Genomic DNA, 13,806 nt, shown 5'->3' with positions numbered 1-13,806 from the left:
TACCTAAAGAACACGTATCTTAGCTGAACTATGGAACAACATTAACTCCTGAACAAGACCCGTAAGAGATCAGCATGAATATACAGTGAAATGTGATGATGTATTTTCCATGCTTAGATGAATAGCAAAGCCATAAATGTTGCACACAAGTAAGATGAGGGTACAACCTATCTGGCTGCCATCCATAGGAGTGAGCATCATGTGCTGACTTGTCGATGGCCCTGCAGTTGTTGTGGCTGTCCATGTCAGGCACGTGCATTCGATGCAGGGAACTGTTGAGTGGGGACTATAGCTCCCTTCTGGTGTATGCTTCCCTTGTTGGAGCAGCTGCGGTGAGTCGGAAGACGGTGTGTCTGAAGATGCAGATAACACATAACGTTAAGAACGACATATCTCTTTGATCTGAAGAAATACACTAAGAGATCAACAACAAGGTATGAGAGTGGTCACACGTCTGTTGACTGAAGACTAAGCTGGGGTCACATGATTTTATTTTATTTTGGTACTGTCCGATCTATGCCGGATGGCTGGCCGTCTTATGCCTCCCGGCTGACACTGTTTGGAATCTTCCCTAAAGAGCCAGCGGCCAACGACAGAGCATCCTGCCTCCACCGTCCGTGGCCTCAGCCAAAACCCCGCTCCCCGCCCCACCGCACTGCCGTGGTTACGCTGCCCCCGGGCCAATCCACAAAGACTCCCGTCATCCAGATCCAACGGCGGCAGTACCTTCAACCCACGCAACTCTAAAAGATAGCCATCTAAGCGCTGGTTCCGCGGCGAACTTGCGGCCCCGCGCCCTTACGTTAGACACCAGCCAACCGGCATCCTAGGAGCTCCGCCGCCTCGAGGGGTGCTGCTTCCCATTGGGAATCAATTGGCCCAGAATAAAAATTCAGACAACTGACGCCTAAATAAAGTGATTTGAGATGAGGGTGCGACCTATCTGGCGGCATGGTGAAGTAGGCAGGTCCAGCTGCCGAGTCGGTGAGGCCGGCGCGGTTGCGGTGGCGACCGGCAGCAGGGAAAGAGCGATGTCGTGATGGTCGACGGCTATGCAGAAGCAGCGCCAGGACTCTGGACGGATCCGAAGTTGGAGCCGCTCTGGCGCTGTGAACAACGGCGGGGGTGAATAGGCTCCAGTACGGTTCACGCGGCCATCGTCGAGGCAACACCAGCAGCACGGAGTAAGAGGCACACGGCCCAGTGCATGACGGCAAATGGACAGCGTCTCCGGCATTAGGAAGGAGGGCGGCTGTGAAATTGGTGCGGTGGGGGTGCCATGGAGGTGGGGCTGAGGTTTCGCGGCTCGGGAGAAGGAAGCTTCCCGGGGAGAAGGTGATTTGACGCCCACGAGGTATGAATGGGGGGGGGGAATTGGGAGGGGAGTGGAACCATGTATTACGGACGCATTTGTCTGAAATGTGCGGGGGAGTTACAGTTCTACCCTCGCCTATAGGCTTCTCGGCTTGGGTCTGTGTACTGAGGGTCGTGGATAGTAGAGTAACTTTGCTTCTCCCCAAATAGTGGGCGGGAGCAATTTCGGGCGAGGAGGGCGTGTTTTGAACTATAGTGGGCGCGAGCGATTTCGGGCGAGGAGAGCGTGTTTTGAAATAGTGGGCGCGAGCTATTTCGGGCGAGGAGAGCGTGTTTTGCCGACCATGGTTTATGAATTATTCGGCACATGTCATTTCGGCCGAGGAGAAGGCGCGCTTGGATGAAGTTACGAACCTACCCTCGATGTACAACGGGCCAATTGATGCGTGTCCCACATAGGACGGTAATTTCGCGTCTCCCATTTATTTTCTCGGGCGAATTCCACCGAGCAGAGAGGATGTTTAACGGTTCGTTCAAATTTTGGGAGAACGAGCATCCACGTCTACCTTACCAAGTCGATTCGGATCAAATTTTGAAATATTAGCTTGCCACTTATTTTTTAGATGGAGAGATGATGCTCGGGAGTAATGTGTTTTTACATGCTCGTTGCTAGTGATTTACTATATGAAAAATAGTTGACCCACTCAAAAACGCGAATCAAACCCAAAATGAAATATCTTGATTCAATGAAATAGCTCGTTCAGTAGGTCAAAATAGTGAACTAAATCCAAAATTGAACACCTCAATCGAGTAGCATGTTGTACAATATTATAGTACTCCATGAATATGTTGAAAGTCAAATTAATGAACTTGTTTGATATACACATATATCCGTTCATGTGTGGATTGCAGACAGCATGTTCTCCAATTTAAATATTTGAATGCAAGTTTATATCGAAACATGGTTTATAGCAGTCTTTGATGCATAAAACGCGACCTCCCCCTCTCCCGGACTCCTGTTCTCTGTCTCTCTCTCTCGCCAACAATCTTCAATTCTGTCGCACACATCCAACACAAAAACCTTGTCGGTCCCTCTCCCTTTCTCTCCATCTCTCTCTCTCTCTCTCTCTCTCTCTCTCTTTGTGTGTGTGTGTGGGGGGGGGTCTTTCTAGTTTGCATGCATATATACACCATCTATAGGTCTCTCTCGCACACTATGTATGATACTCTAGCTAGTCCAAACTAGATATCTTTGGTGCACTCATCGTACGCACACAAATTCCTTGGCTCTTTGCCCGTAACTCTCTCACGCACCACTATGTCATCTCGGAGCTCTTCCCCCCTCTCTCAAACTCTCCATCCACCTGGGTCACACATACACATGCATATATCACTCGCACTCGATAGGCCCATCTAAAACTCTATCTCTCCCCCTCGTTCTCTCTCCATCTCACACGCGCACACACACACAATCTCATGCCCAGCTAGCCAAGTATGATGGTCTCTCACTCAATTGTAGGCACACGCAGTCCCCCCTATATGTATATGACTAGCTAATCTTAGTCTCCATCACAAACATGTGCATGGTCTATCTCGATTTCTCTCGGGGCATCTTTCTATCGCGCACGCACTCCCTCGATCTCCCACCCATATAGTCCCCTCACGATCTCGACGGGATCTCTCTATCACAAACACACCCTCTCTCCCTCCCCATGCGTCCACGCCATCCATGTGTCCCTCTCGACCTTTGTTCCTTGTTGGCCAGACCTCTATTGGACATGTGCTATAGGGGTGTCTCTCTCCGTTGCAAACAATCACACACTAGCTATCTTCGTGTATCTCGTCGCCTCGCTTTTCCATCTCGGAGATGCATGTGTGATATGTTCGCATAAGAAACGAAAAAGCACACACTCTCTCTAATTTATCGTTTGTTGTCACTTTCTCTTTCACACACATACTCTTTTTGCACACTTACTCATTCTCCTTCACACGCACTTGATTTGTCTCAACTGAGGCACTCTCGTCGGTCCATAGCATATAGATTTATTGAAAAGTCAAACATCACAAAGTTTGACCATGTACGTGGAGAAAGAGAATTACATCTAGTATGGCAAACATATACCATTAGATTCACCATGAGATGTAGTTTTGTATGATGTATCTTTGGTATCATAGATATAAATAACATTTGCGTAAACACGATCAAAGTTTCCAAAGTTTGACTTCTAAAAAATTTACATGCACTGCATTATCGAGCGGATGGAATATCTCTTTCCCCCTCTCAGCTATCTAACGCACCACTCAGCCTTATCGGGGCTCCTCAATCTCTCTCAAACTTTATTGGTCAGTTTGGTTCGTGACCTGACCCTCATGCCTTGATGGCCGGTACTGCCTGGTGTGGACGTGAGATGTAAAATATTTCTGCCTGGCCAGGCTTGTGTGGTGCTGAAGCGTTTGGTTCATGCCTGGGCCAGGCAAAGCATCAACGTCCCATCAATCAATCCATGCATCAATTATTTAATGCTAATATCCATCCATGTTGCTGTTAGCCTCGTGGCCACATGACCAGGCACGGCCAGGCGTTCAAAATCGGTCGCCTGGGCCAGGCTACTTGCAGTGTCTGGAGTTCAGCCAGGCTAATTAAAGTGCAAGGGAACCCAGGCCAGGTGGGCTTTCTTTTTCACAGGGTAGCAACCAAACAAGCGTGCAGGAAATCCAGCCACAACCCCAGGCCAGGCAAAACATGCTCAGGACGCAAGCCAAACTGGCCTTATATCTCCCTGGTTCACACATACACATGTCTCGCTCGCGCTATACATATAGACCCGTCCAACACTCTCCGCCCCTGTTCTCTCTCCATGTGACACGCACCCCCCTAAGTACCATAATCCCTCACTCCATCATAGGTGCAAGCACTCCCCCCTCCTAAGTATGATTATCTCTTACTAGCCATCAGGAACACACATATTGTCTCCTTCCATCCATACGTCTATCTCGATATCTCTCGGGGCATCTTCTATTGCGCACACACCTTGTCACTCGATCTCCCACCCATGTAGTCCCATCACGATCTCCAGGGGATCTCTCTATGACAAACATACACTCTCTCATCCCCATGTCTGCATTTTCTCCGTACGTCTCTCTCGACCTCTCTCCCTTGTTTGTCAGACCCCTCTTGGCCACGTGCTAGGCGTCTTGCTCTCTCGGTTCCAAACAACCACACACTATCTCCTCACCTTGCCTCCGTTGTCGAAGATGCATGTGTGATATGTTTGCATAAGACATGCACGCTTTTTCTCTACTTTTATCGTGTGTTGTCCATGTCTCTTTCACACACGCACACACACTTTTTTCACTCTCTCTCTCTCTCTCTCTAGTTAGGGACTCTGTCACGTCCATAAGCATATGGATGTTTTGAAAAGTCAAACCTCAGAAAAGTTTGACCAGGTATATGTGGAGAAAAACATTTACATCTGGAATGATCATTAGATTCATCACAACATGTACTTACTTCATACTATCATTTATCTTTGGTATAGTAGATATAAGTAATTTCTTTATAAACTTGGTTAAAGTTTCAAAAGTTTGACTTAAAAAAATGTTGGAACTACATTATCGAACGGAGGGAGTAGCTCTTTCTCTCTCTGCTATCTCTCATGGGCCTCCCCTCTCACTCGAACTCTCTATACCGATGGATTATACGCTCACTGTGTCAGCGTATAGCTCCATATATTGTTTAGTTAACCGGTCAACCAATCCACATGCTGCCTTGTCAGCTCGTGTTATGTATCTTCGTGTGCTGGCCCATGTGGCAGTGGGTGAAAATAAGTAAACTAGAGGCCCATCTGACACGCGGTGAAGTAAACAAAGTTGAAATCACTCGAGGTAGCACCCCGCATGCTAGTAAATTGAGGGCGCATTGAGGACAAACTTCTTGCGCGCGAAGGACGCACTCGCGCACAATTCACCACTTCGCGGCGGCATGCACAGAAGGACGCACTCGCGCACACCCATCACACAACACACACCAGCACACGTGTACACCGGCGTCGCCGCCGGTTGAGATGGACGGCGAGGCAGCCAACAAGCGGAGGCGACTCGAGCCAAAACCGCATCCGGCGAGCCTGGACTTCATCAGCAGCCTCCCCGACGACATGTTGCTCGTCATCATCGGCCTCCTCCCCACAAAATCTGCCGTGCGGACCGCCCTGCTCTCCCGGCGGTGGCACCCCCTTTGGCGCTGCGTCCCCCTCAACCTCACCATCGACAACTGCCTCTGCGACGGGGATTGCAAATGCATGGCCGCAGTCTCCAAGATCCTTTCATCGCACCCTGGGCCAGCCAGACACCTTGACATCCGCATGTTCAGTACCAACTGCAAGGTCCAACCCAAGTTCGACGAGTGGTTCTTATCCCCCTCCCTAGATCAGCTCGAGGAGCTCCGCTTTGAAGCTGGACGATGTCGCTCTCTGCCGCCGTCCACGCTCCGCCTCACGCTAACGCTGCGCCGCACCAGCTTCAGCTCCTACTATCTTCCCGAGATTAATGCCGCGCCTTCCCTTCTTCTCCCTCAACTCAAGCAGCTCGACGTCTTCGACGTTGTCATCTCGAAGAAGGCTATGGAGCACCTGCTCCGCAGCTGTACTGCGCTCGAGTACCTTCGTCTTGAGCAGATCCACGGGTTCATTAGCCTCCACATCACCTCGACGAATCTCTGATGGATTTATGTGTCTTGCTAGCCCCGCAACAAGACATCAATTGGGAAGAGATCACTCCAGCTGTTCCACGTTATGGTCATTGAGAATGCACCTTTCCTTGAGAGATTGCTTGTATCGGATCTAGAAGGTCCAAAAAAAATTAGGGTCATTAACGCGCCGAAATTGACAGCGTTGGTGTACTCGTCTGCCAAATTCTCCGAACTCTTTATTGGATCTGTAATCGTTTAGGTACAACACTCATCTTCTTCTCCGTCTTCTTGAAATTCACATTTTTAATTTCTTCTTGATGTATTTACGACCTGTCTTCCAGAAAATGATTCCCACAAGCTTGACCCAGTCCATGCGCACAGTGAAGATCTTAGCACTAAAATCTATCGGCCCCAATCTGGATCAAGTTGTTGGATTCCTTACAAGCTTTCCATGCACGGAGAAGCTACTCATCGAGGTGAAACTTCTTTCCTATAAGTAAACGGTAATCACAACATAGCTCAATTTTTTTCGTAATTTTCCCAAATTACGATGACAAGTGTAGTGTTCAAAACTGCATCTACGCACTGCACCGAAAGAAATGCTTTTAGTATTTTTTCTCACGTGATCACCTGCATCGTTTTTATGTTGTACTACTATAGTAGCCTAGGCTAGTCATAGTGGAAAGTAACATAGACTACTCCAGTAACTCTATGGTTACCCTAAGAGCAAGTACTACCTCCGTCCTGGTTTACTCTTCCAATTTTGTAGTATCAAAATTTGACCATAGATTTAACTGACAAAATGTTAATGCATGTCACTAAGAACTATATCGTTGGATTCGTATTTGAACATAATTTCAAATGGTGTAATTTTTAGTGACATGCATTGGCATTTTCTTAGGTAAATCTATGGTCAAAATTTTATACTAAATACGAGGTAGTATTCCCTCCGTCCCAAAATTCTTGTCTTACATTTGTTTAGATACGGATGTATCTAACACTAAAACGTAACTAGATACATCCGTATTTAGACAAATTTAAGACAAGAATTTTGGGATGGAGGGAGTACAAAAGTGGGTTATGTAGGCGAAAACATGTGCCAAATTCACTTGTGATGCATTTGGCATCGACGCCCCTCCATTCCTCACTTGGTGCCCCAATCTGGATCACCTACTTTGCTCCGGTGCCAAATTAACTCACGCAATGAAAAAACACTGCGTGGGAGAGAGAGAGAGGACGGAGGCAATAAAAAAACACTTGTTTGGGAGAGTGAGAGGCTGGTGTAGTTGGTTTGATTGATTTGTTTATACATGTGGGTCTGTGTGCACAGCGGTGCCAACTCTCTCACATTGCGAGAGCGGTGCCAATTTTTTTTGATTTGACATCGATGCGTATTATGTGGCATACTTTTGCGAAATATGGCATCGGCCACATAGTGGAAGGCAACAAATGCCCAAGCTCTTCACGTGCTCCTAGTTAAATGAGAGGAAACAGAAAGAGAGAGAGTGAAAAAATATCACTAGCCAGCCAACCCTATCATATGAGCGAATGATATTGGTACCTCTTGATGACACAACAATCTTATGCAGCCAGCTGCTCTAATATGTTCTCTTCTTTTGCAGATAAAAAAGACCCGAAAGTGAAAAATGTGCTGCACTATAACAATCTCATCGAATGCCTTGATCTCCATCTTACAGAAATTGATTTGATCGACTACCGAGGCAGCACATCTGAGATTAAATTGGCCAGGTTCTTTGTTCTGGAGGCAAGTGTCCTCAAGGTAATGAGGTTTGGCGTTCTCTGGCGCAACAATGAATGGCGTGCTGATCACCGCAAGCGTCTAAGCCTAAATGACAAAGTCTCCGCAGAAGCTGAATTTGTTTTTGAAACATTAAGTGGCCAGAGACTCGAAAACTTATTTGCCCATTAATGACTTGTCAGGGCGGTGGATTTTAGTTTGTACGATAATGCTGCATCCACGTAAAGTAACGAAAGTTCTTACGTAAACTTCCTAGTAATTCCCTCTTCGTAGGTGCAGCTTTACTCCTAACATTTGTAATATCAGTTTGAAACTTGTAATATTGCCGTGTCCTATTCCTGCGTTTTCAAAATCCTGCGAATCAAATAGGTCCTGAGTTGGTGATGATGTTGTGCCTCCCATCTTTCACCAATAGCCGTCGGATCTAGATCTGACGCATACAAACCAAGCTTCTCCATTTTTGCAAAAAGATGCCCGCACTTGTTCCCTATTTACAAACAAATCCTTGTCTCTCACAATCAGCCTTATCTCCTCCCCACCACATCTAGAAGGCCATGGAAAAATCTGGCACGATGGTCGCTGCCGGAGCCGTCCACCCCCAATCTTGGTGTTCCGTGCAATGCACGGGCATCTACGCACGGGAAATTATGCCGAACAGGGCTAGTTGTAAGAAGGCTAGCTCTACAGCCATGATGATAGTGACTGCAGACGGTGAGGTTGACTATGGTATGCCGAACACGGCGCCTATACTCAGGTGTCATCTCCGATGCAGGGTCTTGTCACTTCACTGTGAGGAGCAGCACGTAATAATTTGACCAACGGGTAGTACAGTGCTAGTACTCCTACTACTACATTGGTAGTAGTACTACTAGTACTAGTAGCACCACCGTCTGGATTTAGGTGTACTACCACGTCCATCTGGATTTTAGTATTTGACTAGCAATATCTAGTAATGCATGTCACAAAAAATGTACTACTCCCTCTGTAAATAAATACATGGTGTTTTATTCCTATCAGCGAGAGAACTTAATGTTTTTTTGCTAACTAGAGTACTAATAGGATTACATGCAATGAACTAAACACTGCATGTCATGTTTGGTAGTCTCAAGTCATTGAAAGCATGCACGGCCCACATCTCTCATTGGTTGATATGTCACGAAATAAGAAAGAAGGAGGGAGTTAATGCACTGTGCCTAAGTATTTTGGGTTAATTTGGTTTTCGTAAGGTGACTTACACAACATTTTTGTTTACATGCATTAACATTTTATTAGTTAAATCAAAGGTCAAAACTTGGTGCAAAATGCAAAGGGGACCAATAAACCAGTAAACATCAAACTTCTCTCGTTTGGCCCCAACTAGAGATCCGGTGAGATGACTATACTGCACCGACACGGAGGGGGACGCAGCTTCATTGACTTACGACAACTGCCTTTGGGTGAATGACACATGGGCCCAGGGGGTGGCTGGCCCACCTATCATACAGCCAAAGGCAGGTGCAGTAGAGGGCCGAGGAGTAGTACGAAATCCTACGCACCTACGCATGCTAACCAAGGGCAAGAGTGATCACTCGAATTGCAAGATCAGTTGACTAGAAGCTAAGCTAGACCCATGGAGGCGATGAGCGCGAGCATCAGCCGGCTATGCCAGATGGTCCACGACGCCGGCCTGCTGCCCGACACCGAGGAACGTCTCCAGGTAGTATTGCTTGAGGCCGCCAGGGGGAGGGGCCGCTTGGACGACAGCTTCATCTCCTTGTTCGACGAGGTCCTCGTTGGTTTCCTCAACAAGTTCATCGTCGTCAAGAAGCTTGCGGACGACTTTGACGTAAGCCTCCAGCCGACGCACCCAGGCTCTGCGATGCCCGCCACCCTCAATGGCCACTATGGTGACAACCTCTTCGACGCACTGGTGGCCCTGCGATTGCCCGCCGTCGCGCCGGAGAATGTCCACCTCGAGGTCGCGCTCACCGCGCGGCACCTGGCGCAGCAAGACACCATCGACATAATCACCCACGTCTACGAGCAAATCGTCCACAAGGACTACTACATGCAAGAGGAGGACGATAGGACGCTGGCCTTCTTGGACCGCAGGGCAACCTTGGACGACACTGTTCAGAAGCACGTTGAGCTCGCTGCCAACGCCACTGCTCCTCACACGTCGATTGGTGACCCGGCGCACTAGGGCGTGAGGATGTCGTTGATGGATCGATATGTATTTTTATCTTTCCATCAAATCCATGTAGTAGTATATGATACTACAGTAATTATCTTACCTTCCACATCAACTTCATAATTTTCGTACGTACTCCATGCATGAACGGCGCCAGAACCAAACTTCTCATTACTCTAGGAAAAATCGTTATTTTCTATCTATCGGTCGCGCCATGGAGCAGAACCAAATTTTACAAGTTACGAGTTTAAAGGAAAAGCCTGCCGTGTTCGCGTCGCACCCCCACACGGTTGGTCCGGCACGCCGCTCAAGCGGGAATGCGTGCGGTGTTGCATTTTCACTTACAAGTGGGACCGCAGTTGAGCAAACGGACTATCGGCAAACCCCCACCCCGCCCACCGCGTGATGGATGAGAAAACAGGAGGGAGAAGAGATGGCTGTAGCACGGACTCCAAGAAAATTGGTGTCGGATGGGACTCGTGTGGGTGGCGTGTGCCGTACTGCTAGACGTGAATGCTAGTTATGGCCCATGCCACCCCACTATATCGAGGTACGTAGAACAAATATCCTGCAGTCTGTGCTCAGCCCTCCTCTATCTATCTTCTCAGCCAGCCAACGGATGCGCGGAGCCCATCGTCTGTTTGCTCACATGTGGCCCCACATGTCAGTGAAAACACAAGAGGACCCACTGAACCTGCACATCTTTCACCTCGACGTGCTGGTGATGAAAAACAAATCCAATAAAGATCTTCGGTGGTCGCTTTTGGAGTTACTCAAGAGTAGTAAGATTCTATTTACAGTTTAACCCAAGATGCACATCTCGTGGCTTCAACTACCACTCTATTTTCTTTCATGACACGACCTAGATGCTGGATGTCCCACATGTCGGCAAAAGGAGGAAGAACCCGACCAAATCTTCGGTTGTGCTCTTGGATTTGACTAGTTGTGCTAACTTAAATTTTTTATTGTGTACTCCCTCCGTTCCAAAATACTTGACTTCCATTTGTCCAAAAATGGATGTACCTATATACTAAAACATGTCTAGATACATATATATTTTGACAAATAGAAGGCATGTATTGTGCAACGGAGGGAGTAGAATGGATGCAAGTTTTTGTATTGGGAAGAAGAGTACATCCATATATTGATAGAGCGCAATTTAGTAGATGTTCTATCACTTTTAGCTAGCATAGAGGCTAGAGATGAGATTAGTGCACTTGTTGATACTACTACTAGAATAGAGGCTAGACATGAGACTAGATGCGAGGAAGCAACGTCTACTTCTTTACACTCAAAGAAGAAAGAAGCACGCAAGATCGAGCCTCCGCAGATCAACAATGAATGCATCGAGAAGGGACTAATCCAACTTACAGGAGTAGTAAAATGTATTCTTGTGGTTCTTGTTTTCTTTGGTCTTGCTTTTCTAGTCAAAATTATCGTTGGAGTTCGTGCAAACCGGAGGTCCGTTTGGGGTCGTGCGTTGGAGTTGGCCTTACAAGTGGGACCGCAGTTAAGGAAACCGACTATCGGCAAACCCCCACCTCGCTCGCCGCGCGATGGCTGAAGTTAGAGAAACGACGAGGTTGAAGAGATTGCTCTAGTACGGACTCCAAGAAATAATATGGTGTCAGATGGATGTCGTGGTGGTGGCGTGTGTCGTACTCCTGGACGTGAATGCTTGTTCTGGCCCATGCCACCCTACTACTCCTACTACTTACTCCTACTATATAGTACTAGTATCGAGGTTTCGAGGTGCTGGTTACGTACAACGAACACATTAACATATGGCTACAGTAAAAACACCCGCCCGACGCGCGAAGCATGTGAAGCTAGTACAAATAGTGTACTACTATTATTGATTGGCCTCGTCTGATAACCCGTTGCAATGCACGTACAATAATGTATTCGGAAAATATTTTTTTGCCTCGTCGCACCACTCACTCAGAGAAGCGACTCAAAAGCCATTCATAAATTTACTAATTTTATCACAGGCATATCATTTTATTATACAACAGGTCATCAACCCACATCGACAACGAGGATACATTATAAATACTAAAGTTTTCACCACACAACAAATAACAAGCAATGAAATGAACTTCAACTCAACCATTCCTCGGCGTTGGAAATGCTTGCTTTGAACCACAAGTGATTCTCTGGGACGGGCCATCGATTGTCGATCTGCAAACCAACGCAGGACTGATCATCCAGGCTGAAGCGGCCTACTATATCAGTACCAGGGTAGAGAACCACCCAAATGACCGAGGTATAGACACAATTGCTTCTCATAAATGGTACTGTTAACATTGTGTCAACATCAGTTGGATCGCCTTTCACCATCATCTGATAGTTTTGTCCAAGGAAGAGCGAGTTTTCTCCAAGAGTATCAATTCTTTACCAGGGAGAAGGAGTTGGCGCTAGCACACTAGTATCCACCCCGTATACCATGCAACGGGTGTTGGAATAGGTCCGGAGAGTGCGAACATGGGAGACTACACCTGCTTCCTTAGCAGTAACATCATCAGTGGGCTGTATACACACAAGAAGAGGTGATCCATCGGAATTAGTTGCCAGGCGCCACAGAGTATATGGGCGCTGCTCGTCCTCATGCTCGTGATCATCACCATCGTCATCTCCCCCTTGGTTATAAAATTTTTCAAGTATAGGTGGTGGGATGTTCACAGGACCTTGGAAACACAAGAAGAAGGTTAATTAGTAAAGGGAAACTTGCTAACCCGCATGCATGTGGATGAAACAATTATAATTACGGTGGAAGACAAACATACCGAAACTACGAGGATCCCATGCAAAAACAGTGCCACGAGTGGTGGCAGCAAACACAAGGCCCTCGTATTGAATTGCATCACAGTACTCATCCGTGTACAGAAACTGATTTTTGAGCAATATCCATCGAGTCGAACCACGAAGGACGGTAACAAGCTTGTCGAAGATAGCAACAACTTGATAGCTGTTGTAATTCCAAGAGCGGTTGGGAACTCAACAAATTGCTATCTTCCGTAGAAGACAGTCACCATGATCGTATTTGAACGTGCGTACAATACCGGTGTGCTCAACCTCTGGGCAGTCTGCTGAGATTTTTGGAAGTGGAACCCGGTCATGAGTGTACATTCACAAGTTCCCACTCGCAGTTGGACCCAATGTAAACAACCCAATCTCTATTTGCGCCCGCCCAAGCCTTGCCCTCAAGCGATGGCATCTTAACATCATAGGTATCATTATCAAGTGGCATCAACTGGCACAGGGCGAGGCCTCTGTCGTGCCGGCGCCAGTCATCAGGGTCACGGCGAAGAAGATAGGGGAGATCAAACCGCTCCTTGACTCTTGGGTTCTTTTTAATGATGTTATTAGTTGAGTCGAGAATGGGCTTGAACGAACCTGCCATGCTAGCCGAGGTGATGACGTCGCACCGATCAATGAGTTCCTCTACCACGTCATCTTTCAGATCAGGGCAAGAATAACGGGGTCGTTTCCGGCCTGTTCCCTCCATGGAGAAGACGATCGAACAATGGCAGAAGAAAGGGTGAAGGGCTGAAGGAAAATGGAGGAGGGAGAGGAAGAGCGTGCGACACCAGTTCCAAATCAAGAGGGAAAGGTGAAGAGTCGGTGGACGGTTGCGAGTTTGCCACGGTTCACAAAGAGGCGCCCCGGCCTACATGTCCGTTCGGAAATACTCCTACTACTCGCCGTCGTCTCACTGATATGTTGGAACGGGACCACATGTCAACGAAACATGGTGGGTAATTTCTCGTGCAAAATGCGATCTAGCCGCGTTGGCCCGCGGTGCCACATTAGTTATCGACCTTTATTTTTTAATGGCGTGCCGATCAGTTTTGAAGCACGACTAACTGGTACTGT

The sequence above is a fragment of the Triticum dicoccoides genome, chromosome 5A, assembly GCF_002162155.2.
Source record: "Triticum dicoccoides isolate Atlit2015 ecotype Zavitan chromosome 5A, WEW_v2.0, whole genome shotgun sequence".
NCBI classification, from domain to species: Eukaryota; Viridiplantae; Streptophyta; class Magnoliopsida; order Poales; family Poaceae; genus Triticum; species Triticum dicoccoides.
Note: the sequence above shows the minus strand (reverse complement) of the source record.